The 24,342-nt window shown below is 45.2% G+C and overlaps 1 pseudogene; it reads left to right on the forward strand.

The window, feature by feature from the left end:
• The window catches only part of LOC125525393, a 98,422-nt pseudogene that overhangs the window by 17,217 nt on the left and 56,863 nt on the right, over positions 1-24,342 (forward strand).

Consider the following 24,342-nt stretch of genomic DNA (forward strand, 5'->3'; position numbering starts at 1 on the left):
CATGGTTGCTCGATAGCGGAGCTACAAATCATATGACCGGAAGCAAGGACTTGGTGCTGGACGTGCACAAAGTTCCATCTATGCCCACCAATGTCGAGTGGGGTGACGCCTCATATTCTAAGGTATTGGGACTTGGCAAGGTGGTCATCTCTCATGATCTCACGATCGAGAAGGTCATGCTTGTTGAGTCCCTTGCATACAATTTACTTTCCGTTTGTCAACTTGCAATCATGGGCTTTTCCACGTTCTTTGATATCGATACCGTGGCCCTCTTTTGGAGCAAGACTCTTAAAGTAGCTTTTGTTGGGCATGTCGAGAACGGTCTATATGTGATTAACTTTTCGGAGCGACCCACTAAGACCGCGACATGCCTAATGGCTAAATTTGATCTGGGATGGCTTTGGCATCGCCATTTAGCCCATGTCAATATGAGATCTTTGCAAAGTCTCCTCAAGGGGGACCATGTCCGTGGACTAACGAATGTTAGTTTTGCTAAAGATCGTGCTTGCAGTGCCTGTATCGAAGGAAAGCTACATGAGAAGGCTCACCCTCCCACGACTATCATTTATTCAAAGAGGCCTTTGGAGCTCCTTCACATGGATCTCTTTGGGCCTCCATCCTTCGATAGTCTTGGAGGTAGGAAGTATTGCTTGGTGATTGTGGATGACTACTCAAGGTACACGTGGGTGTATTTCTTCAAGAGGAAGAGCGAGAACCAACAAACTGTCATTGACTTTGCAAATGAAGCACAACGTCAACACAATGCAAAGATCTTGACAATAAGAAGTGACAACGGCACCGAGTTCAAGAACTACACCTTGGATGAGTTTCTTAGTGATGAGGGAATCAAGCATCAATATTCCGCACCCTACACCCCTCAACAAAACGGTGTTGCGGAGAGGAAGAACCCGACGTTGATGGATGCGGCAAGGACCATGATGGCAGAGTTCAAGTCTCCGTACAACTTTTGGGCCAAAGCCATCAACACCGCGTGTCATGCATCCAATCGGCTCTACCTCCGCAAGGGCTTGAACAAGACTCAATATGAGATACTCACCGATAACAAGCCCAACCTCAAGTACTTCCGGGTATTCGGGTGTAAGTGTTCCATTCTCAAGAAAGGTGTTCGGTTGTCTAAATTTGAGGCTAGAGCTTATGAGGGCATATTTGTTGGTTATGCTACAAACTCTCATGCTTACCGTGTCCTCAATAAATCCACGGGACTTATTGAGGAGACGTGTAACATGGAGTTTGATGAGAATAACGGCTCCCAAGTGGAGCAAAGTGGCACTTGTGATGTAGGTGATGAAATTCCTCCTCAAGCCATAAGAAGAATGGGTGTTGGTTTTATCCTACCCATTGAGGAACCCCTTGTGGCCGAAGGAGAAGGACAATGCTCCACTCAAGTGGAGCCATCACCAACCCAAGGCCCACACGCTTCCGAAGAACAAAGTGAAGGCCCTCAACCTCATGAACAAGACCAAGGGCATGATCATACTCAAGACGGTGTCGACACACCAAGTGATGCCCAAGGTCAAGTTCTCTCCCCCGAGCAAGTTCAAGATCAAGAACAAGTTCATGACGGCGCTCAAGATGATCAAGTAACCGCTCCTCAACTCACCACCGAGGAGGAATTAGAGCGTCGTGCCGCCAAGATTGCATCCAAGCTCTCCACCAAGGATCATCTCATGACGAATGTGCTTGGAAGCTTAAGAAAGGGGGTAAGCACTCGTAGACAATTAGCAAATTATTGTGAGCATCACGTGTTTGTCTCTTGTGTGGAACCCCACAAGGTATATGAAGCGCTAGAAGATCCGGATTTGCTCAATGCCATGCATGAAGAACTCAACAACTTCGAGCGCAACAAAGTGTGGAGATTGGTGCCAAGACCGACTGGGAATCACAATGTCATAGGAACCAAGTGGATATTTAAGAACAAGCAAGATGCACATGGGATTATCATTCGCAACAAGGCTCGTTTGGTAGCACAAGGCTACTCCCAAGTCGAGGGTACCGACTATGGTGAAACCTTTGCTCCTGTTGCTCGTCTTGAATCCATTCGCATGTTGATTGCATATGCTTCTCATCATAACTTTAAGTTACAACAAATGGATGTGAAGAGTGCTTTTCTTAATGGTTCTATTAATGAATTGGTTTACGTCAAGCAACCCCCCGGGTTCGAGGATCCCTACTTTCCCGATCATGTGTATCAACTCGATAAGGCACTCTATGGCCTTAAACAAGCCCCACGTGCGTGGTATGACCACCTTACCGAGTTTCTACAAGACCATGGCTTTGAAGTTGGGCTAATCGAACCCACTCTTTTTACTAAGAAGGTCAAAGGGGAGTTGTTTGTGTGCCAATTATACGTTGATGATATTATATTTGGTTCCCCTAACAAAGCTTTCAATGAGGAATTTGCCGCTCTCATGACCTCAAAGTTCGAGATGTCCTCCATGGGAGAGTTGAAGTTCTTTCTAGGGTTCGAAGTGAAGCAAAGAAGAGAAGGAACCTTCATCAATCAATCCAAATACACTCAAGACATGCTCAAGAGATTCAAGCTAAGTGACTTCAAGCCGGCCTCCACTCCAATGCCCACCAAGTGCCAACTTGACTTAGATCCCAATGGTAAAGTGGTGGATCAAAAGGTATATCGCTCCATGATTGGATCCTTGCTTTACCTTTGTGCATCTAGACCAGATATCATGTTGAGTGTGGGAATTTGTGCATGATTTCAAGCCGCACCTAAGGAAAGTCACTATGTGGCGGTCAAACGAATCTTTCGATATTTGGCTCATACCCCAAACTTTGGCTTATGGTACCCAAGAGGATCAAACTTCAAGCTTGTAGGGTACTCGGATTCCGATTGGGCGGGAGACAAAGTGGATAGGAAGTCCACTTCCGGAGTGTGCCAATTCCTTGGTTGCTCTTTGGTAAGTTGGTCTTCCAAAAAGCAAAGTTGTGTGTCTCTCTCGTCCACTGAGGCGGAGTATGTTGCCGCCGGTAGTTGTTGTGCACAACTCCTATGGATGAGGCAAACTTTAAAGGATTATGGTGTCAGTTGTGACAAAGTGCCTCTTTGGTGTGACAATGAAAGTGCCATCAAGATTTCTCTCAACCTAGTGCAACATTTCAAGACGAAGCATATTGAGATTCGGTATCACTTCATCCGGGATCACATTAGGCGAGGAGAGATCGAGCTCAACTATGTCAACACTCATGACAACCTTGCAGATATTTTCACGAAGCCCTTGGATGAAGCAAGATTTCGCGAGTTAAGGCATGAGCTAAATATCATTGATTCGAGCAATGTGGCTTGAACCCTTGCACACCCTACCATGCTCAATTTGTTGTCTAGTTTAGGTGTAGGCATGGACATAGGGGGAGTGTTGTTCTCTCAATGAACTCTCCCTCCCCCCATTATGCATAAATTGATCAAGTCTTTCACTTTAGCCATTGTTGATGGTACTTGTGCTTCAAAGACGAGTTTTGGTCATGGGCCCAAGGTTAGAATCTTCGCGGCGCCATACCTTTTGACTCAAACATAGGTGGCCTCAGCCACCGCCCTCGTTTGAAGAGGTGTGTCTTGGTCTTTTTGCTGGCTCTTTTTTTCTCTTGCCGTTTTTGTCGTTCCTTCGAGCAAAAGCCTTGTTGGTTTGGTTGCCATGGCGTGCTGGGCGGTACTAATGCTGGGGTGCGCGGTACTACCGCTCATGAGCGGTACTACCGCCCCCTAGCACAGTACTACCGCTGAGGGATGGGACCAGGGGTTAAGTCGGGGCTGGGGGAGGTTTCTTCTCCCCCGTACCCATTCACTTCGCCCCTCTTTCCTCTTCCTCTCTCCAGCCTCCACTCGCCGCGGGAGGGCTCCGGCAAATCTCCGTCTCTGGGGCGTCCCTCTCCATTTCCTTTGGTGGAGTCGATCCCCACCTCGTTCTCTTGCCATGGATGCCGGTATTGCCCCCGTTCCTTCTTTCATTTTGTCTCGTTTCTAGATCTTGTTTCTTAGGGGCAATGGTGGTTGCATCTCTAGATTTTTGGCTAAATCTAGGCTTGAGTTGGTTGGGGAAGGCAACTAGAGTATCTCGATTAGAGTTTGGTAAGATTATTTTTGAATTTGGTAGGCCGGTAGTGCTGGATCTGACCACGGTAGTAGGAAACCGCTGTTTCACCGCCTCCTGCTGTAGGAAACTGCTGTTTCTCCGCCTCGAGCAGTACTACCGCTCTCTTTGGAGCGGTACTACCACTTGACCTAGAGCGGTACTACCGCTCCATTTGGGGCGGTACTACCGCTTGGGGCGGTACTACCGCGGGCATGTCACGGTACTACCGCTGCATGCCAAATCCCATCATTTTCCTGCCTTACCTTGATCTTTTTTGTTGAGTTCGTTGGCTTATGCTCGTTCTTTCTGGTTGTTTTGCGTGTTCTTGTGTTTGGCTCCAGGTGATGACCATTCCGAGCAGCAAGGTTGCCGTATCAACCCTGGGCGTGCTACATCAAAACGCTACCGCACCTCAGAGCCAGCCGGTGGTTCCTCGAGCACCCAACCGCCTCCAGCAAGTGCATCTGCAAGTGTTCCTCCACCTCCTCGGCAATCGAAGCGATCCGCCAACAAGCCAAAGGGGAAGACTGTGACTGAGATGACCAACAAGGAGTTTTGGGAGAAGCATCGCCGCAACCCCTATGCGGTGGACCAAGAACCCACTTTGGTCAACTGCCCGTTCTGGAACCATTTTCAGTTTGCCATCTACTTTGATGTGATCAAGGCCAAGAAGAATCTTTTTGTTGATGTTCGCTCCATTGACACTGATGCTATGGAGAAGGACCCGGAGTACTTTGGCGAAGCCCTTCAGATGTGCACTCAGCTGAACATTCTCAGGATCATGCAATTCAACAAGGATTTCGATGCAGATTTAGTGGCTCAATTCTATGCCACCGTCCATCTTGGGACGGATGTCGAGAGGACTCTGACATGGATGACCAATTGCAAGCTGCTTTCGGTCAAGTGGAAGGCCTTCATGGAGTTACTTGATGTGGTGGATCACGGGCTTGAGACTCCTGTCGGTTTCCGCCCTCACCGCAACACTATGTCCACCCACAAGCAAGCCCTTTGGCCCTACTGCACTATGAAAGTTCACCCAGTAACTGAGAAGAAGACCTATGAGCTGTCTCCGTATCTGGACATTCTTCATCGCATCTTCCGTGAGACTCTCTTCCCTCGGATCGGGAATCTGGATATGGTCCACTCTTACCTCGTGGACATGCTCCTTTTCTGTCAGCATGAGAAGGAAGCAAGCACTGGAGAGAGCCTGGATATTTCTCATGTCATGTGGTCTGAACTTCTCTCTGCCGTGTCTGAGCGCAAGTGCCCTATATATGGTCCATTCATCATGAGGCTCATTGAGAGGGCCTAGGCACAGACTTATCCCAGAGTGTTGCTAGAAACTGGAGACTTGGTTTCTCATGAGATCAAGCGTCTGAGGAAGAAGGACAATTGGACAGCGCCTCACACAGGGGGTCCATCTGCTACTGCTGCCACAGGGGGTCCGTCTGCTGCTACTGCTGCCATGGGGACCGAGGGTGGGGCTGCTACTGATGATCATGAGGAGGACTTTGGCCCCTCTAGTACACAACCGTCGTGGGCACAGAAGCTTAAGCGCAAGATGAAGAAGCTTTTCTGCATGGAGTCTCATGGTCAGTACATGACTCATGTGGCGGAGAAGCATGCCAGGACGCGCCACAAGGAGCTCATGCGTCAGATGGGAGCAACAGTTGCCAGTGGGTCTGAGGGTCAGATCACTGAAGAGGAGGACTGGATTCATCAGAACTGCCATTGGACCAACTCCGATGCCGAGCAGTTTTCGACCCACGATGAAGATGCAGAGATGTGATGTTCGAGATCTTCATCTTCCCATCACCTGGAGTCGTAGCGTCACTCTTTGCCCTTTTTGGTGTCTCGCTGCCAAAGGGGGAGAGAGTGTAGGGATTTGTGTTTGTTGCCGTGCTTTCAGTCGTCTTGTGGGTTCTTGTGTGTTTTCTCGGTGTCTTTATTTGGTTTGGTTTGGTGTGAGACCTAAGTTCTAGACATATGGTGTGAGACATATGCTCCCTATCGCTACCTTATTACTTATGTCTATTCAGAGTACTGTAGTTTATTATGAGGTGCATGCTTGTCCTGTTTATTCTCTTCTCTCATATATCTTGTGCTTAGTATTGTTGGACTATAAAATATAGGGGGAGTGTTGATCCGAATGTGTGTGTCTTGCCATATCTAGGTGCACACATTCTGGGGGAGCCCGTCTATATTTTTTAGTTCTTAGTTTTCTTCGTTTTATTTCTTTTCCTTGCGCAAATCCCTAGTTGTCATCAATCCACCAAAAAGGGGGAAATTGTTACGGCATATCTCTCTCAAGGTAGTTTTGGTGATTGATGACAACATGTTTGCGGACTAATCTTGTGCTTTGAATAATTCACAGATTCTCCCCTGGCATGAGACGCTTTCTTCCCATCGGAGTGTATTTCAAGATGGTGTAGCTCTTTCGTTTCTTTCTCGGTGGACTAGTTGCGTAGAGGGCACCATACTATCAAGAGGGGGTCCGCTGGGGTATTGCATGGGTGGAATCATCACGTACACATCAGCTTCTCACCCTCCGAGCGTCTCCATTCCATTGAAGAGATCTCTCCTCTCTTCCTTGTCCTGTCTGGGTCCAAGCGGTAGTACCGCGCAACCCAGCGGTAGTACCGCTGAGGAGCCACAAGCGGCAGTACCGCTCCACAGCGGTAGTACCGCCAGTGGCTCCACAACAGTAGTACCGGGGTGCCTGGCACCTCCGCCTCGTCCTCAGCATCTTTGAGAGATTCTCTCTCTCTTTTGCGCCCCAGCGGTAGTACCGCACTACCAGCGGTAGTACGGCCGAAGGGTCACAAGCGGCAGTACCGCTCCACAGCGGTAGTACCGCCCGTGACCCCGCTGCCGTAGTACCGCTGGGCAGTCTGGCTCCTACCGCCTCGATTCGAGAGGTATTTTTCTCGTGTCGGGTTTTGCGGCACTAGTCGCGGTTGTAGAGGCGGTAGTACCGTTCTAGGAGCGGTAGTACCGTCCCTACCACCGCGGTAGTACCGCGTTTGGGTCCTTTCCTAGTAGTCTCCTCTGTGCGGCAGTGCCGCTGGCTGGTGCGGCAGTATCGCTGTCCTGGCGGTAGTACCGCCCCCTCTCAGCGGTAGTACCGCCCTGAGCGAGGCTGGTTGGTGGGAGCAACGGTTGGATTGTTGCCCCCACTATAAAAGGGAGTCCCCTTCTTCTCTTTGACCTACCTCTTCCTCCCCCAAGCTCCATTTATTGCTCAAGCTCCATTAAATGCTCCAAGCTCCATTTTCGCCCATTCTATCTCTCTAGCCAATCAAACTTGTTGACTTGCTCGGGACTGGTTGAGAAGGCCCCGATCTACACTTCCACCAAGGGATTTTCGATTCCCCCACTCATCCGTAGCGGATCTTGTTACTCTTGGGTGTTTGAGCACCCTAGACGGTTGAGGTCACCACGGAGCCATAGTCCATTGTGGTGAAGCTTCGTGGTCTTGTTGGGAGCCTCCGATTAAGTTGTGGAGATTGCCCCAACCTTGTTTGTAAAGGTTCGATCGCCGCCTTCAAGGGCACCAATAGTGGAATCACGGCATCTCGCATTGTGTGAGGGCGTGAGGAGAATACGGTGGCCCTAGTGGCTTCTTGGGGAGCATTGTGCCTCCACACCGCTATAACGGAGACGTACTTCCCATCAAAAGGAAGGAACTTCGGTAACACATCCTCGTCTTCACCGGATTCACTCTTGGTTATCTCTTACCTTTACTTGTGCAAGCTCTTTAGTGTTTCTTCCCTTGCTTGCTTGTATGCTTGTTGTTATTGCATCATATAGGTTGCTCACCTAGTTGCACATCTAGACAACCTACTTTGATGCAAAGTTTAATTTGGTAAAGAAAAGTAAAAATTGGTAGTTGCCTATTCACCCCCCCTCTAGTCGACCATATCGATCCTTTCAGACTGGGAAGCAACCAGCTAGAGAGCGACAACAGTCATCAACATGCATTAAAATTAATCAACACTGAATGCAAGCATGACTAGGATATAATTCACCATGAACATAAATATCATGGAGGCTATGTTGATTTTGTTTCAACTACATGCGTGAACATGTGCCAAGTCAAGACACTCGAATCGTTCAAATGAGGATACCACCCTATCATACCACATCACAACCGTTTTAATAGCATGTTGGCACGCAAGGTAAACCATTATAAACTCCTAGCAAATTAAGTATGGCATAAGCAAATATAATCTATAATTGTCATTGCAAACGTGTTTCATTCATAATAGGCTAAATCAGGAACGATGAACTAATCATATTTACAAAAACAAGAGAGGTCGAGTTCATACCAGCTTTTCTCATCTCAATCAGTTCATCGTATATCGTCATTATTGCCTTTCACTTGCACGACCAAATAGTGTGGATAATAATAATAGTGCACGTGCATTGGACTAAGCTGGAATCTGCAAGCATTCAATTCAAGAGAGAAGACAAGGTAATATGGGCTCTTTGTTAGATCAACAATAATGCATATGAGAGCCACTCAACATTTTCATTATGGTCTTCTCCTCTCGGCCCCCAAAGAAAAGAAAAGAAACAAAACTATTTACACGGGAAAGCTCCCAACAAGCAAAAGAAGAATGAGAAATCTTTTTGGGTTTTATTTTTAATTACTACTACTATAGGCATGGAAAGTAAACTAGCTAAAGGCTACACCTAATTTTTTTATTGGTTTTTCTTAAGGTTTTTCAAACACACAAGAAGAAAGCTTAAAAAGAAAATAAACTAGCATGGATGATACAATGAAAAGGTATGAGCACCGACAACTGGCATGAGTGTGTGAACATAGATGTAATGTCGGTGAGAAATACGTACTCCCCCAAGCTTAGGATTTTGGCCTAAGGTCTATGCCCATGGATGGCCTGGTGGATATCCAAAGTTGAAGCCGGGGTCGTACTGAGATGCATCAGCTTCTTCCTGAAGGGCTGCAGCTTGGAGGCGGGCTACCTCCGTCCTCCTCTCGTACTCGTTCGCCTCCTCCCTGGTTATAACATATCTCCCTTTTGCCTGAAAGTCAAAGAAAGTAGGAGCAGGGAGAGCGACATGATAGGTACGTCGTCTGTCAAAGATTAGTCCGTACTGGAGGGACTGGTCGTTCCTCTCAATAAACTGATGATGAACCATAGCATTATAATCTATATAAGCAGGAGGCAACTCAATATCTTATCCACGTATGGGTACCTCAAGAAAATTAGCTAAACGGGTTGCGTAAATTCCACCGAACAAATCTCCATTAATACTGTTATTATGCAACCTACGTGCAACAATGGCCCCCAAGTTATATTGTCTATCTCCTAATACAACACTCTTGAGAACACTAAGATCCGGAACACACATATGACATGCCTCATCCTTACCATTTATGCATCTACCTATAAAGAGAGCAAAATAATGTATGGCAGGAAAATGAATGCTCCCTATGGTAGCTTGTGTTATTTCTCTAGATTCCCCCACAGTGATACTAGCAAGGAAATCTTTAAATTCATATTTGCGAGGTTCACTAGCACTACGCCATTGCGGGAGTTTACAAGCAGTATTAAAATCTTCTAAGTCCATGGTATAAGATTTATCATAAAAATCAAATAGGACATTGTGAGAGTTGCGCGATGATGTAAATTTAAACCTTCTCATAAAGGAATCAGTTAGGTGATAATATTGGAGGCACTTATCTGCCTCTGAGCTCTCAAGATCAGCGTTACACACATATGCATCAAATTCTTCCTTGATGCCTGCCTGGACCATGAAATCTTTGGATGGCCATTCACAGGGCCACACTTGAGCATCTCTTGGTAGTTCATTGTCTGGCTCACGTATCGCGGGCCTGGGTCCTTGCTTCATTGAGGAGCCACCTTGGTACATTTTCCTAAACATATTTCTTCCTCTCAACGGGGATATGCATGTCCCCAACAATAAGAATATCATATTTCTTCTTGACAGTAGGGAGAGGAAATTCAAAACCTCCAATAGTAATCATTGAAATTTTTCCCATAGAATTGATACTGTGGACTTGAGGTTGTTTCCTTGGAAAGTGTATCGTATGCTCATTACCATTAACATGAAAAGTGACATTGCCTTTGTTGCAATCAATAACAGCCCCTGCAGTATTCAAAAAGGGTCTACCAAGGATAATCGACATACTATCATCCTCGGGAATATCAAGAATAACAAAGTCCGTTAGAATAGTAATGTTTGCAACCACAACAGGCACATCCTCACAAATACTGACAGGTATAGTAGTTGATTTATCGGCCATTTGCAAATATATTTCAGTAGGTGTCAACTTATTCAAATCAAGTCTACAATATAAAGAGAGAGGCATAACACTAACACCGGCTCCAAGATCACATAAAGCAGTTTTAACATAGTTTCTTTTAATGGAGCATGGTATAGTTGGTACTCCGGGATCTCCTAGTTTCTTTGGTATTCCACCCTTAAAAGTATAATTAGCAAGCATGGTAGAAATTTCAGCTTCTAGTATCTTTCTTTTATTAGTAACAATATCCTTCATGTACTTAGCATAAGGATTCAATTTAAGCATATCAGTCAAACGCATACACAAAAAGATAGGTCTAATCATTTCAGCAAAGCGCTCAAAATCCTCATCATCCTTTTTCTTGGATGGTTTAGGAGGAAAAGGCATGGGTTTCTGAACCCATGGTTCTCTTTCTTTACAGGGCTTACTAGCAACAAAGTCTCTCTTATCATAACGTTGATTCTTTGATTGTGGGTTATCAAGATCAACAGCAGGTTCAATCTCTACATCATTGTCATTGCTAGGTTGAGCATCAACATGAACATCATCATTAACATTATCACTAGGTTCATGTTCATCACCAGATTGTGTTTCATCATCAGAAATAGAAATATCATTGGGATTCTCAGGTGTGTCTACAACAGGTTCACTAGAAGCATGCAAAGTCTTATCATTTTTCCTTTTCTTCTTCTTCGAAGAACTAGGTGCATCAACATTAGTTCTCTGAGAATCTTGCTCAATTATCTTAGGGTGGCCCTCAGGATACAAAGGTTCCCGAGTCATTTTAACCCCTCTAGTCATAACTCTAACAACATTATCATTTTTCTTATTATTTAATTCATTCAACAAATCATTATGAGCTTTAAGCACTTGTTCTACTTGAGTGGTAACCATAGAAGCATGTTTACTAATAAGTTTAAGTTCACCTTTAACTCTAGACATATAATCACTCAAGTGTTCAAGCATATCAGCATTGTGTTTCAATTGTCTACCAACATAAGCATTGAAGTTTTCTTGTTTAACAATAAAATCATCAAACTCATCCAAGCATTGGCTAGTGAACTTAGTGAATGGGATTTCACGTTTATCAAATCTATAGAGAGAATTTACCTTTACTACCTGTATCAGGATATCAAGACCATGTATTTCTTCAATAGGTGGTTAATTCTTAACATCTTCAGCTTTAATACCTTTTTCTTTCATAGATTTATTTGCCTCTTGCATATCTTCAGGACTGAGAAATAGAATACCCCTTTTCTTCGGAGTTGGCTTAGGAGTTGGTTCAGGAAGTGTCCAATCATTTTCATTACTCGACATATTATTCAATAGCAATTCAGCTTGATCAACAGTTCTTTTCCTGAAAACACAACCAACACAACTATCCAGGTAGTCTCTAGAAGCATCAGTTAGTCCATTATAAAAGATATCAAGTATTTCATTTTTCTTGAGATGATGATCATGCAATGCATTAAGTAATCGGAGAAGCCTCCCCCAAGCTTGTGGGAGACTCTCTTCTTTAATTTGCACAAAATTATATATTTCCCTTAAAGCAGCTTGTTTCTTATGAGCGGGGAAATATTTAGCAGAGAAGTAATAAATCATGTCCTGCGGACTACGCACACAACCAGGATCAAGAGAATTAAAGCATCTTTTAGCATCACCCTTTAATGAGAACGAAAACAACTTAAGGATAAAGTAATATCGAGTTTTCTCATCATGAGTAAACAAGGTGGCTATATCATTTAATTTAGTAAGATGTGCCACAACAGTTTCAGATTCATAGCCACAAAAAGGATCAGATTCAACCAAAGTAATTAACTCAGGATCGACAGAGAAATCATAATCCTTATCAGTAATAAAGATAGGTGAAGTAGCAAAAGCAGGGTCATATTTCATTCTAGCATTCAAAGACTTTTCTTTAAGCTTAGCTAATAATTTCTTAAGATCAGATCTATCATTGCAAGCAAGAAAGTCTCTAGCAGTTTCTTCATCCATAACATAACCCTTAGGCACAACAGGCAATTCATATCTAGGGGGAGAGTCTTCATCATCACTTTCATCAATAGTATCGGTTTCAATAATTTCATTCTCTCTAGCCCTAGCCAGTTGTTTATCAAGAAATTCACCTAGTGACACAGTATTATGAAGCATAGAAGTAGTTTCATCATAAGTATCATGTGAAGCAAAAGTGGCATCATCAATAACGTGCGACATATCAGAATGAATAGCAGGTGTAGGTGTCGCAAGTTTACTCAAAACAGAAGGTGAATCAAGTGCAGAGCTAGATGGCAGTTCCTTACCTCCCCTCGTAGTTGAGGGAAAATCTTGGTACTTTGATCTTTCAAGTTCTTCATAGTGACCAGCAGATATAAATCCCAAGTGACTCAAAGAATAGAGCTATGCTCCCCGGCAACGGCGCCGGAAAATAGTCTTGATAACCCACAAGTATAGGGGATCACAACAGTTTTCGAGGGTAGAGTATTCAACCCAAATTTATTGATTCAACACAATGGGAGCCAAAGAATATTCTTAAGTATTAGCAGCTGAGTTGTCAATTCAACCACACCTGGAAACTTAATATCTGCAGCAAGGTATTTAGCAGCAAAGTAATATGATAGTAGTGGTAACGGTAGCAAAAGTAATAATTTTGGTTTTATAGTGATTGTAACAGTAGCAACGGAAAAGTAAATAAGCGAAGAACAATATAGGAAAAGCTCGTAGGTAATGGATCAATGATGGATAATTATGTCGGATGCGATCAATCATGCAACAGTTATAACATAGGGTGACACAGAACTAGCGCCAGTTCATCAATGTAATGTAGGCATGTATTCCGAATATAGTCATGCGTGCTTATGGAAAAGAACTTGCATGACATCTTTTGTCCTACCCTCCCGTGGCAGCGGGGTCCTATTGGAAACTAAGGGATATTAAGGCCTCCTTTTAATAGAGTATCGGACCAAAGCATTAACACATAGTGAATACATGAATTCCTCAAACTACGGTCATCACCGGTAAGTATCCCGATTATTGTCACTTCGGGGTTAACGGATCATAACACATAATAGGTGACTATAGACTTGCAAGATAGGATCAAGAACTCACATATATTCATGAAAACATAATAGGTTCAGATCTGAAATCATGGCACTCGGGCCCTAGTGACAAGCATTAAGCATAGCAAAGTCATAGCAACATCAATCTCAGAACATAGTGGATACTAGGGATCAAACCCTAACAAAACTAACTCGATTACATGATAAATCACATCCAGCCCATCACCGTCCAGCAAGCCTACGATGGAATGACTCACGCACGGCGGTGAACATCATGAAATTGGTGATGCAGGAAGGTTGATGATGACGATGGCAACAGATTCCCCTTGCCGAAGCCCCGAACGGACTCCAGATCAGCCCTCCCGAGAGAGTTTAGGGCTTGACGGCGGCTCCGTATCGTAAAACGTGATGAATCCTTCTCTCTGATTTTTTTCTCCCCGAACACGAATATATGGAGTTGAACTTGAGGTCGGTGGAGCGTCAGGGGGCCCACGAGGCAGGGGGCGCGCTCAGGGGGGTAGGCGTACCCCCCACCCTTGTGGACAGGGTGTGGGCCCCCTGACGTGGATCTTTTCGCCAGTATTTTTTATATATTCCAAAAATAATCTCTGTTGATTTTCAGGTCATTCCAAGAACTTTTATTTCTGCACAAAAATAACACCATGACAGTTCTGCTGAAAACAGCGTCAGTCCGGGTTAGTTCCATTCAAATCATGCAAGTTAGAGTCCAAAAACAAGGGCAAAAGTGTTTGGAAAAGTAGATACGACGGAGACGTATCAATTAGCAGCAAACGCTCGCGCTGATCCGCTGAACTTGGACATCAAAGAGGTTCAAACTAATATCACCGCTTCTATGTCTGGTTTTGAAACCTCACAATTTTTGCAAAGGGGTCAGCCACTGAGAAGTCATGTATGGGGTTGACACGATGACTTCCGATTACTCTGTCACCTGAAGTTCCAAAATGAAATTCAGCATTTTTGGAGCCTACTCTATTCTGCCGCAGGCGCCGGCGCTGATCGACAAACCATTCGTTTTTGCAAAATAAATGTAGGGCAAACCTCATTTCCTTCAGCACCCTTGCTCCGAGAACAAAGAACCTAGCGAATATAATCTCCAGTAAGGTCCCTCAGTAGGAGTTCAAAGTAATTTCTGAGAGATGCAGATCTAGGCACTCAACGTGATTGTTATATTGTATCACATTATCCACCACTGGGCCTAATCTTATCTGCAAAAGAAGAAAACGTGTTAGTGCCTACATGCAGTTTTGAACATTACTACATGCCTATTTGGTTTGCAGGATTTGTAAAATGCACTAATATGCCATCTTCGATTTGACATGATTAACATGGGCATTTGTTTACATTCTAGAAAAATGTAGCCTTCTTCACAAGAGGTTGGAGTGGATGAAAAGTTCCATAAGAAAATTTGAACTCCCATATGGTTATCATTTAACTGGAAAGGAACATCACCTCGATATATAGCTTCTCCAGGTACGGAAAGCATCTCAGGAAACTGACAACTTGCTCCAGGTTGGGGCCGATAGATTTTAGTGCCAAGACCTTCACTGTGCGTAGTTTCGGGATCAAGCTTGTCGGAATCATTTTTTGAATGACAGATGAACAAACATCTTCAAAATTAGGAATAATGTTAATTTCTAGAAGGAGAGGTAGAAGGCGGCTGTTGTACCTGAACCGGTATGGATCCAATAACAAGTTCGGAGTATTTGTGAGACGAGTAGCCCACCACGGTTAATTTTGGCGCAGAAATGACATTGGTTCTTGTTGGACCTTCTTGATCAACTACAAGTAATTTCTCAAGTGTAGGTGTATCCACAATGACCATACCGTGGTACACATCTTGTGATGTCTTCCTGCTGCGCCAGCAACACAAATAAATAGTCCGGAGAGTCATGGAGGTGATGTGGAAGGTACTCAACCCATTGATCGCCTGAAGACGAAGGTACTCGAGTGTAATACGGCCACGGAGCAGGCGCTCCATGTCACCGTTTGAGAGGCAGAAGGCGACGAGCTCAAGGTGCTTCAATCGTGGTAGAATAAGAGTGGGCGCGTCATTAAGGGGGGATGGCAGTTCCTGAACTTGGCGACGTGCGGCATGGGCGTGAGGCGGAGTGCGGACGTTGGCAGCGACCGCATATGCCCATCATCAAAAGTGAGCTCCTCGAGCTGATCTAGGGCGGGGGATCGGAACCAGTTGTCAAGCTTGGCTCGGTCCTTGCCATTGGAACGGAACTTGCCCATTCTAAGGCCTTTGGTTGGGCCAAGGTGACTGCCGAGGATCTTGGAGAACGCACCCAAGCTTTTGCGATAGCCATGGCAGAGCTCGTGGGTGTCGATGAGGTCGAGAGGGCTGCAGTTCCATAGGGGGCGCCACCATCGGGAAAGGACGGTTGTTCGCGTCCCATATTTGATTGGGAGGAGGGAGATGATGACTCTCAACCAAGGTTAGAAAAAGCGGTAGGTGTCGTGGAATTGTCACGGCAGATGTCCTTAGTGTCGGGACTTAGTCGCGAGGCTAACGCATCTATGTGGTAGCTTGAGAGGGGTTGAGCGGGACGAGAGACGCGATGTTTTACCCAGGTTCGGCCCCTCACGGTGGAGGTAAAAGCCTACATCCTGCTTCATTGATATTGATGATGATGATCACGGTTATAAGAGTGCTCTATCTCGAGAGCTATTGTCTAAACCTAACTTGTCCAACTTGTGGAACTTGTCAATCTTGTCCCTCTTGGGGTGCCCTGCCCCTCCTTATATATGTTGAAGGGGAGGGTTACATGTGGAGTCCTATTAGGATTAGGACTAGTCTATCTTCTAATACAAACCGGATACAAGTCCGGGTCTTGACTCCTTGTAAGGGAAATACACCTTTTCTCTTAAACCGGCCCACCATTAGCATAAACCGGCCTTCTAGGCCTTGGGCCTTGTCATCCGTCTGTCCCGCCCGCCGGGTTACCAGTGAGTCATAATGTTCAGGCGGGTTGCTTGTAAACCGCCAAGTTAGGGCGGGTCGCCAGTGAATCGCCAAGTGTCAGTCGGGTCTCAAGTAAACCGCCAAGTCCGGCCGGTTTATACTTCCGGCCGGTTTACGCTGCGGGGTATATCCCCGACATTAGCCCCCAGTTTAGCTTGGATTTATCCATGGTAAACTGATCCTGTAAACAAACACAAGAACAACTTTGACAAGTTGTACTCCAGGTTAAAAATTCTTGTAAACCGGCACCTGATCATCCTTAAATCCTTGTTATTTCCTCCTTCTAGAAAATCTGAGTCAATAGACCAACTTCATAATCAATTTGCTTGCAGAAGATATTTTGTAAATAAAGAATCCATTCGAATCGGCCTTCAGTGTTCTGATTTGACAAAAATATTGGTCTTCAAATATTCAACTGATATTCAGCCGGCTTGAAGATGTAGAACTTGCCGGTTTATGATTACCACCATTGTTGGGTTATAAAAACTGATAATTCCGGGTCATGATTGTTGCCAACGCCGGTTCATGATTATTGATGACGCCGGGTTGCAGCCATAGGGTCATAATGATTGGTGACGCCGGGTCAATCTGGTTTGCTCAAATAGAGAATTTGAAAATATTTCTTCGATAATAATATAATACCTGTAGCCCCCAAGTCTTGAGGAGAACAAAGTGATGGCTTAAGACTTGCTTCAATATAAATACTACAAATTTTGAAGAAATCCATGTTGTTCATCCCAGTCACTAGTAAAAACTGAATACTCCATATTATGTAGCCCCCAAGTACCGGGTTGTCATGCTTGCAGCAACCTGGGACTTATAATTGCTTATAAAAACTTCAATCACTGTATCCCCCAAGGGTCGGGTCATTATGCAATAATGAGCAGGGACTTTGTAAATATAATCATGTAGACTTGAGCAGTAATGTATAGCCCCCAAGGGCCGGCTTAGTAAGATAATACTGAACCGGGACTTGATATATACTTCAATGAAAATAACATCTTATAATGTAGCTTCCATCGTAGGGCTTGAACCCACGTCCACAAGGTTAAGAGCTTTGTGCTTTACCAACTGAGCAATGGATCCTTCAATATTATGGACGAAAACTTGTGTACCTTGAATTGTTGACAGGAGCAATTGGTAGCCCCCAAGGGCCGGCTCATTATAATATGATGAGTCGGATCTTCAATAAGACTAGTAAAAATGACTTTGCATTAGCCCCCAAGTGTCATGGTGCATGCTTGCAGCGACATGAGATTTGCATGTAATCTCAATTTGAATAATGTAGCCCCCAAGTGTCGGGTTGTAAGCCTGCAGCGACTCGGGACTATTCCTTCCATTGTAGAATAAATCATATCCTTTGATAAAATAATAGCCATTGCGCTAAAGCGACTTTGAAAACTCAATAATACCGGTTATTAATAACCATAAAAATCCAGCCATGTTGGCTATTCAAGATAATATAATCCGGTATGAAAACCTTATTCATTCAATATCATAATGAAAATTCAGCCAAGTTTGGCTATTTGAATAATATAACCCAATGATTTATAAGTGCATAATTCCAATGGCGCAATCCAAATATAAATACTGGCGACTTATAGTCCAAAGCCGGGCCGGTTTAACAAACCTGTTTCTGTGACATTGAATCACATTGTTGGTTTTACCAACTTTTTGTAGTAAAGGTGATAACCCAAATCTTGAGTACTGATAACTCCTTCCATATTGTGTCGGTTTATGATAAAACCGTACCGGGTTGTGATAAACACCGGTTTATCCATATTCAATTCTGGCGACTTATAGTCGAAACCAGACCGGGCTGATAGTCTCCGGATTATGATTTGATAGTGTACTGACAACTTGCTCCACTTATGGAATTCATGTATGCATAATCCTTTATGTTCCTGCATATGAAAACTAAAAAGCATCCTCGTTGGCTGACCAACTGATTGTATGGTAGAGGTAAAAACATCAATCCGGAGTGCTGATAACTCCTGGCCCTCTTGCCGGTTCATGTAGAAATCATATTGGGCTAAAAAGCCGTTGATTTGTTCGTATAAGGTTGGTGACATCTAGTCAAGACCATTCCGGAGCAATGCCTACCAGTTTAGAACCTGATCATGTACTAACAACGAAGCGCTGAAAGTCATGCCGGTTTATAATGAACACCGGTTTATCAGAAAAATGTTTATAAATCCCTTATCATGAAAACAACAAAAACAACAGAAATATGCAAGGCTTTTCATGGGCTGCCAGGCCGCTGAGTTAAACCATTTTGCAAAGCCTTTTTAAGATGGACCTCAATCTTTAACCAATCACCGATTTAACTTTAACAAGTTCAGGGTCCATGGGATTGACTTGTGAAACGTTCGATGGGTCATACCAGGTTTACCTGGACGGAGTGACTTACTTAAAGAGGCAGGATAACCCGGGGTTTTAGGTGCATACACCAGGCTTCCAAGCCATGGCTTGATAGCCCATTACAAGTGTAGATTCTAAGTTCATTTCGATAGCAAAGAATCCCCAAGTAACGTTTTGAGCTTTGCTCAGTGGGTGCCTGTGTTTGAGTTGTTGTTTTACAACACTCTCTTTGGCCCCGGATTGATTTGGCTTTGAACCGATCAAGAGGTGTGACTATGGTTCGGATACGACCAAGCCCCAAAGTGATGTTGTGGCATTACGCCGATCAAGAGGTGTAGCTATGGTTCGGATACGACCAAGCCCCCAAGTGATGCTGTGGCATTGCGCCGATCAAGAGGTGTAGCTATGGTTCGGATACGACCAAGCCCCCAAGTGATCAATAATATGATTAGCCAATAAGGCAGGATACCCATGTTTGAACCGCGCATCATGGCAGCAGGTCCTCTTCGGCCACCTTTAACTTTTTGCAAGAGGTAAATTCTTCTTGAACCGGATTGTAAACCGGAATCTTCATTTTCAGCCGGAAATTTTCTGACGGCCTTTCAACTCGAACTTGCGAGAAGTTAATTCCTTTTGAACCGGAAATTCTTAAACCGGATTTGAGAGCTTCAGAGCTTCGTAGGAGAACATATTTCCCTTGAACCGGATTTTAAACCGGCACTCTTCATTTTGAACCGGAAATTTTCTGATGACCATTAAATTTTCATCCATATGGTAGTAGCCTTCGGGACCGGGTTATCTTTCCCTCCAGCATCCTGGAGTTCTTGACTTCACTGAAAAGCCGGCAACCTTTGCTGAGTCATATCATTGTAGCCTCCGAGTCTCAAGGCGACTTGAGGAGTTGGCTTGAGATTCTTCATATTAACCGTGATATAGACCGGTTTGAATCCTGCATGGGACAACTTGCAAACCGGAGTAATTGCTCTTTTAAGAAAGCAATATATAATATATAAAAATATGCTGGATGGATTTCACCTGAAGCGTCAGGTCAGCAATTATCACCGCGGAGTTGATGATCACCGTGGTGAAACTGAAAACAATCGCGGCCGAGTCGGCCGCGGTGCTGACAGATTTTTCGGCCGCGGCGTTTTAAACCGGTGTGGACGGGAGAGTCAGCAGTGGCGTTGTAAACCGGTGCGGTCGCGAGAGACGGCCACGACACTGTAAGCCGGTGCGGTTGTTCGTTGAATAACGACGACCACCTAGGCCGAAAGATGTTGGCGTGCCTTCATCTCCGCGGTATAATATCACTTTTTGTCGCCCTGCATAAACAATATTGCAGACCAAGGAAAAGATAAACTTGTTTTTTGACAAAAACAACATGTGCTAATAAATCAAATTTGGATGGATATCACCCGATTTGTTTGGACGACGGATGATCCGTTTATCGCGACAGAGGTGGCTCAGGCAGACCAGTGGCTCAATATAGCTCCGGCGGCTCATGCAGACCGGCGACTTAATATAACCCCAGCGGCTCAAAACGGCAAGGGCGGCTCAACGCGGCTTTGACGGGTTGATGTAGATTAAGCTGCACAGGCGACGACTTGCGCACACTTGTTCCATCAGTAAGCGGGCGTAGACGCCGGTGCGTGATGGTGCTGACGTACACTTCATGGGCACAACATGGCACCACCTTTGCTGCACATTAAAATATACATACCAAAGTAATTGTTCTTTGATGAAAATAATATGTTTAATAAAATAAACTTAGATGGATATCACCTGATATGTTCCGAGAAAATTTTCTTTGAACTAGCAAGCTCCATAAGCCAGTCATATTCCCGCGAAGAGCATGGACAGATCCAAGTGTTGACTTTTGCTACTTGCTATAGCATCTGATTTCCCATTGCTTGACTGCATCTAAACTTTGTTTTGGCAAACAACACCATCAATTGTGTTTCCACAAGCAGGCTACTTGTACGACGCCCCTTTTTCTTGCATCTCTTTTGAAAATCAGCTCATTTTACTTTATTGCGACACCCGCCAGAGCCAGTGCTTCTGCTGCTTTCCCTTATGCACCTATGCAAAATTTGTGTGTTCAACAGTTGATTGTGCTCATAACAGGCGAGGCGCTCCTAGAAGAAAATCGGAGAGCAGAGCCATGGCCATGCAGTATCCAGCGGAGGTGCAGCAGAAACGGGCGGCGACTCAGTAGAGGCTCCGGTAGGACAAGGCGGCCCGCATCGGGCCAGGCGGAACTGGCTGGGCGGCCAAGGCGGGGCGCGGTGACCCGGCGGAGGGACCCGGCAATTTGTGGCAGAAGCGAGGTGATGAGACACGGCAAAGTCCAGCGACTTAGCGTGGGGCGGCTCAGAGGCACAGGAGCGGAGGCGACCACGGCAGTCAGCAGAGGCGAATTAAGCGACGGCGGCTTGATGCGGAGCCCCGGCCACAGCAGCAGAGGTGAAAGCTCAAGGTACAGCGGAAGAAACGACCGGCAGCTCGTCGGTGGCGGCTTGACACCTTAACACTGAGGGGCCCCAAGGCGGGCGGGTCATAGCAGTGGAATGAGGCGGCTCAGGCGAGGCCGTAGACGTGACGGTGGCGATCTGATGTGGCGGTCGCAGTAGAAGTGATAGATTGAGGCGACGACTAGCTGTGGTGTCGGCGGCGCGCTGGCCGCGGTTGCTTGCGGCAGTTCGGAGGCAAGGCGAGGTGATGGCGAGATGGGACACGGCTACAGAAGGTCGAGACCGTGACCTCCTCTCCCTCGTTGACTCCTTTTTTTACAAATCTGGCCTCATGCCGACTGGCTTCACCTGCATGTACTATGTAGCAATACTGGTTGATGTCCAGATCGGTTAGACCTGGGTCGTTGTGCGAATACTAGTAGCGCTCTGGGATTTCACGTGCAGTAATCTTCAACTAGCATTATGGAGTGCTAGTGAATTATTCCAAAAAGCAATCAGATTGCGTAAATTGTGTTGCAGCTTGTCGTAGTACTGAAACTCCGACTTGATGCTTTCCACGAGTAGTACCAGCCATGCCTGCCTCGGGAATTGTTGATGCATACGACCAGCGTGCGTACAACGGTTGGAGCAGAACTCCTGTCGAACTCGGCGACACGCGACAGCAGCAGTAAAAATCGATCTCCTATCCGTATTAGACGGCTAGTGTAGCGTCGGCGGCACACAAAGCACCAAACCCTAATCCCTTGTTACGTCTCGTATATGTCGTTCCGACTGTTAGTCAATGATGTAGATCCTTCCATGCCAGCGGCAGAAAACTTTACAGCGAACATGTGAATCTGTTGTTGATGTGAAGCTTTCAACGCCGGCTCTTCATCATCCGCATGATCGCGAACTTTCTCAATCCCTGAAAAGGTCCCTTCAAGAACTCATCACCATCGTGCGCAGGCCCTACGGTGGGCGTCAACTGTCGTGGAATTGTCACGCCAGATGTCCTTAGTGTCGGGACTTAGTCGCGAGGCCAACGCCTTTATGTGGTAACTTGAGAGGGGTTGAGCGGGACGAGAGACGCGATGTTTTACCCAAGTTCGGCCCCTCACGGTGGAGATAAAAGCCTACATCCTGCTTTATTGATATTGATGATGATGATCACGGTTACAAGAGTGCTCTATCTCTAGAGCTATTGTCTAAACCTAACTTGTCCAACTTGTGAAACTTGTCAATCTTGTCCCTCTTGGGGTGCCCTGCCCCTCCTTATATATGTTGAAGGGGCGGGTTACATGTGGAGTCCTATTAGGATTAGGACTAGTCTATCTTCTAATACAAACCGGATACAAGTCCGGGTCTTGACTCCTTGTAAGGGAAATACACCTTTTCTCTTAAACCGGCCCACCATTAGCATAAACCGGCCTTCTGGGCCTTGGGCCTTGTCATCCGTCTGTCCCGCCCGCCGGGTTACCAGTGAGTCATAATGTTCAGGCGGGTTGCTTGTAAACCGCCAAGTTAGGGTGGGTCGCCAGTGAATCGCCAAGTGTTAGCCGGGTCTCAAGTAAACCGCTAAGTCCGGCCGGTTTATACCTCCGGTCGGTTTACGCTGCGGGGTATATCCCCGACAGTAGGCGTAAGCGAGGCAGTTGGCCTTCGCCTAGTGCCTAGGCGGTGCTTAAGAGTCCTAGGCGCGGCCTAGGAGGTAATATAACTTCTACTATCAGGGTTATTTGGCTTATTATATGCGCATTGATGTTAATTTAGGCCAGATAAATAAGTTAACGACCAGCTACTACCATTTGAACGTGTCATGTTTGGTATTTTAGTGCAATATGGCATGATTTCTCGCTTGGGTAAACAATTTGTTGCTTACCCTGCCTAGACATCCATTTATGCCATAGGCGAGGCGTTTGGCCATCGCCTAGCGCATAGGCGTGCCTAAGCGCCTCCTAGGCACTTCCTTTTCCAACAGAGCTCTCAACATATCATCGGGGAGGCTGCTGATGGAGTCTAGGCCTGCTGAAGTCGCTTGCGGATCTAGCTCGCCCCGCCTCCGGTTGTTGGCAGCCCCGTTCTCCACCTCCGGAGTCTCCTTGTCAGCGGCCCTTTTTGATAGAAATGGGAGTACAGGGAATATTTAGTTAAAACAGGGAAATATAAAAGTGTATTGGTAATTAGAAGTTATTAGGTAGGAACATAGTAAGAAAAGGGAATAACAATTTCTTGCTTAAATACTACACAATTCATTTGACATTGCTGGGTAAGTCAACATGCAGATAGTTGAAAAGAAAACTTAATTTGAACAAAGTCTGGACGGATGATTTTGTCGGGAAAGTTAGCATATATCTCATGACAAGGCCCTTTTATGTGCAGTGCAATTTTAGTGGCAGCTTTCAGTACATAAAACTTTGCAATTTCTTTCCAAAAGCCAGTGCCAAAATAGGAGTCACCACGTTCATGAAGTCTTACAGTAGCAATGATTGTAAATCCATGGTTTATGTGCAGTATGACATCTGTGGAGTCTTCATCTATGTAAAGGGAAAAATTATGCACTACATAATCTGTTGCATAGCAAGGGATGTTCTGCAGAAAATGGTAGAATTGTTGAAGAAAATATGGTAACATGCAAATATGGGCCCAAATTGAAAGAACTGTACAACAGTCGAAATCGAAGGATAAAAATCTATAATTAAACAGATAGGGTAAACATGATGTCATGGAAATATGAGAGTAATCGAAAGAACAATACATCATTAATTTTCCTAATATAGAAAGAAGAGGGGGAAATCCCCTTTGATGTATATGGTGCATGTGGCACCTTTTATCCAAATGTAGCAATATTTAGAATATGTTCATGAAAGTAGGCCATTCCAACCGATTTAGGGTGAGATTGAACATACCGCGCGCGTCCTCAAGTTATCTGGTACGGTGAGATGGAATCTCTGGCGGCGGTCGCAAAGTCCTAAAGTGTTGGTGCACTGTACATTCTATGAATGAAAGAAAACCCTCAAATCAGCTCCAATAAAAATGATTTCACGGTGATTTCCATCGGGTGATTAAAGAAGGCAGATGAACTGGGATAAGA

This window comes from Triticum urartu, chromosome 7 (assembly GCF_003073215.2).
Source record: "Triticum urartu cultivar G1812 chromosome 7, Tu2.1, whole genome shotgun sequence".
Taxonomy (NCBI): Eukaryota; Viridiplantae; Streptophyta; class Magnoliopsida; order Poales; family Poaceae; genus Triticum; species Triticum urartu.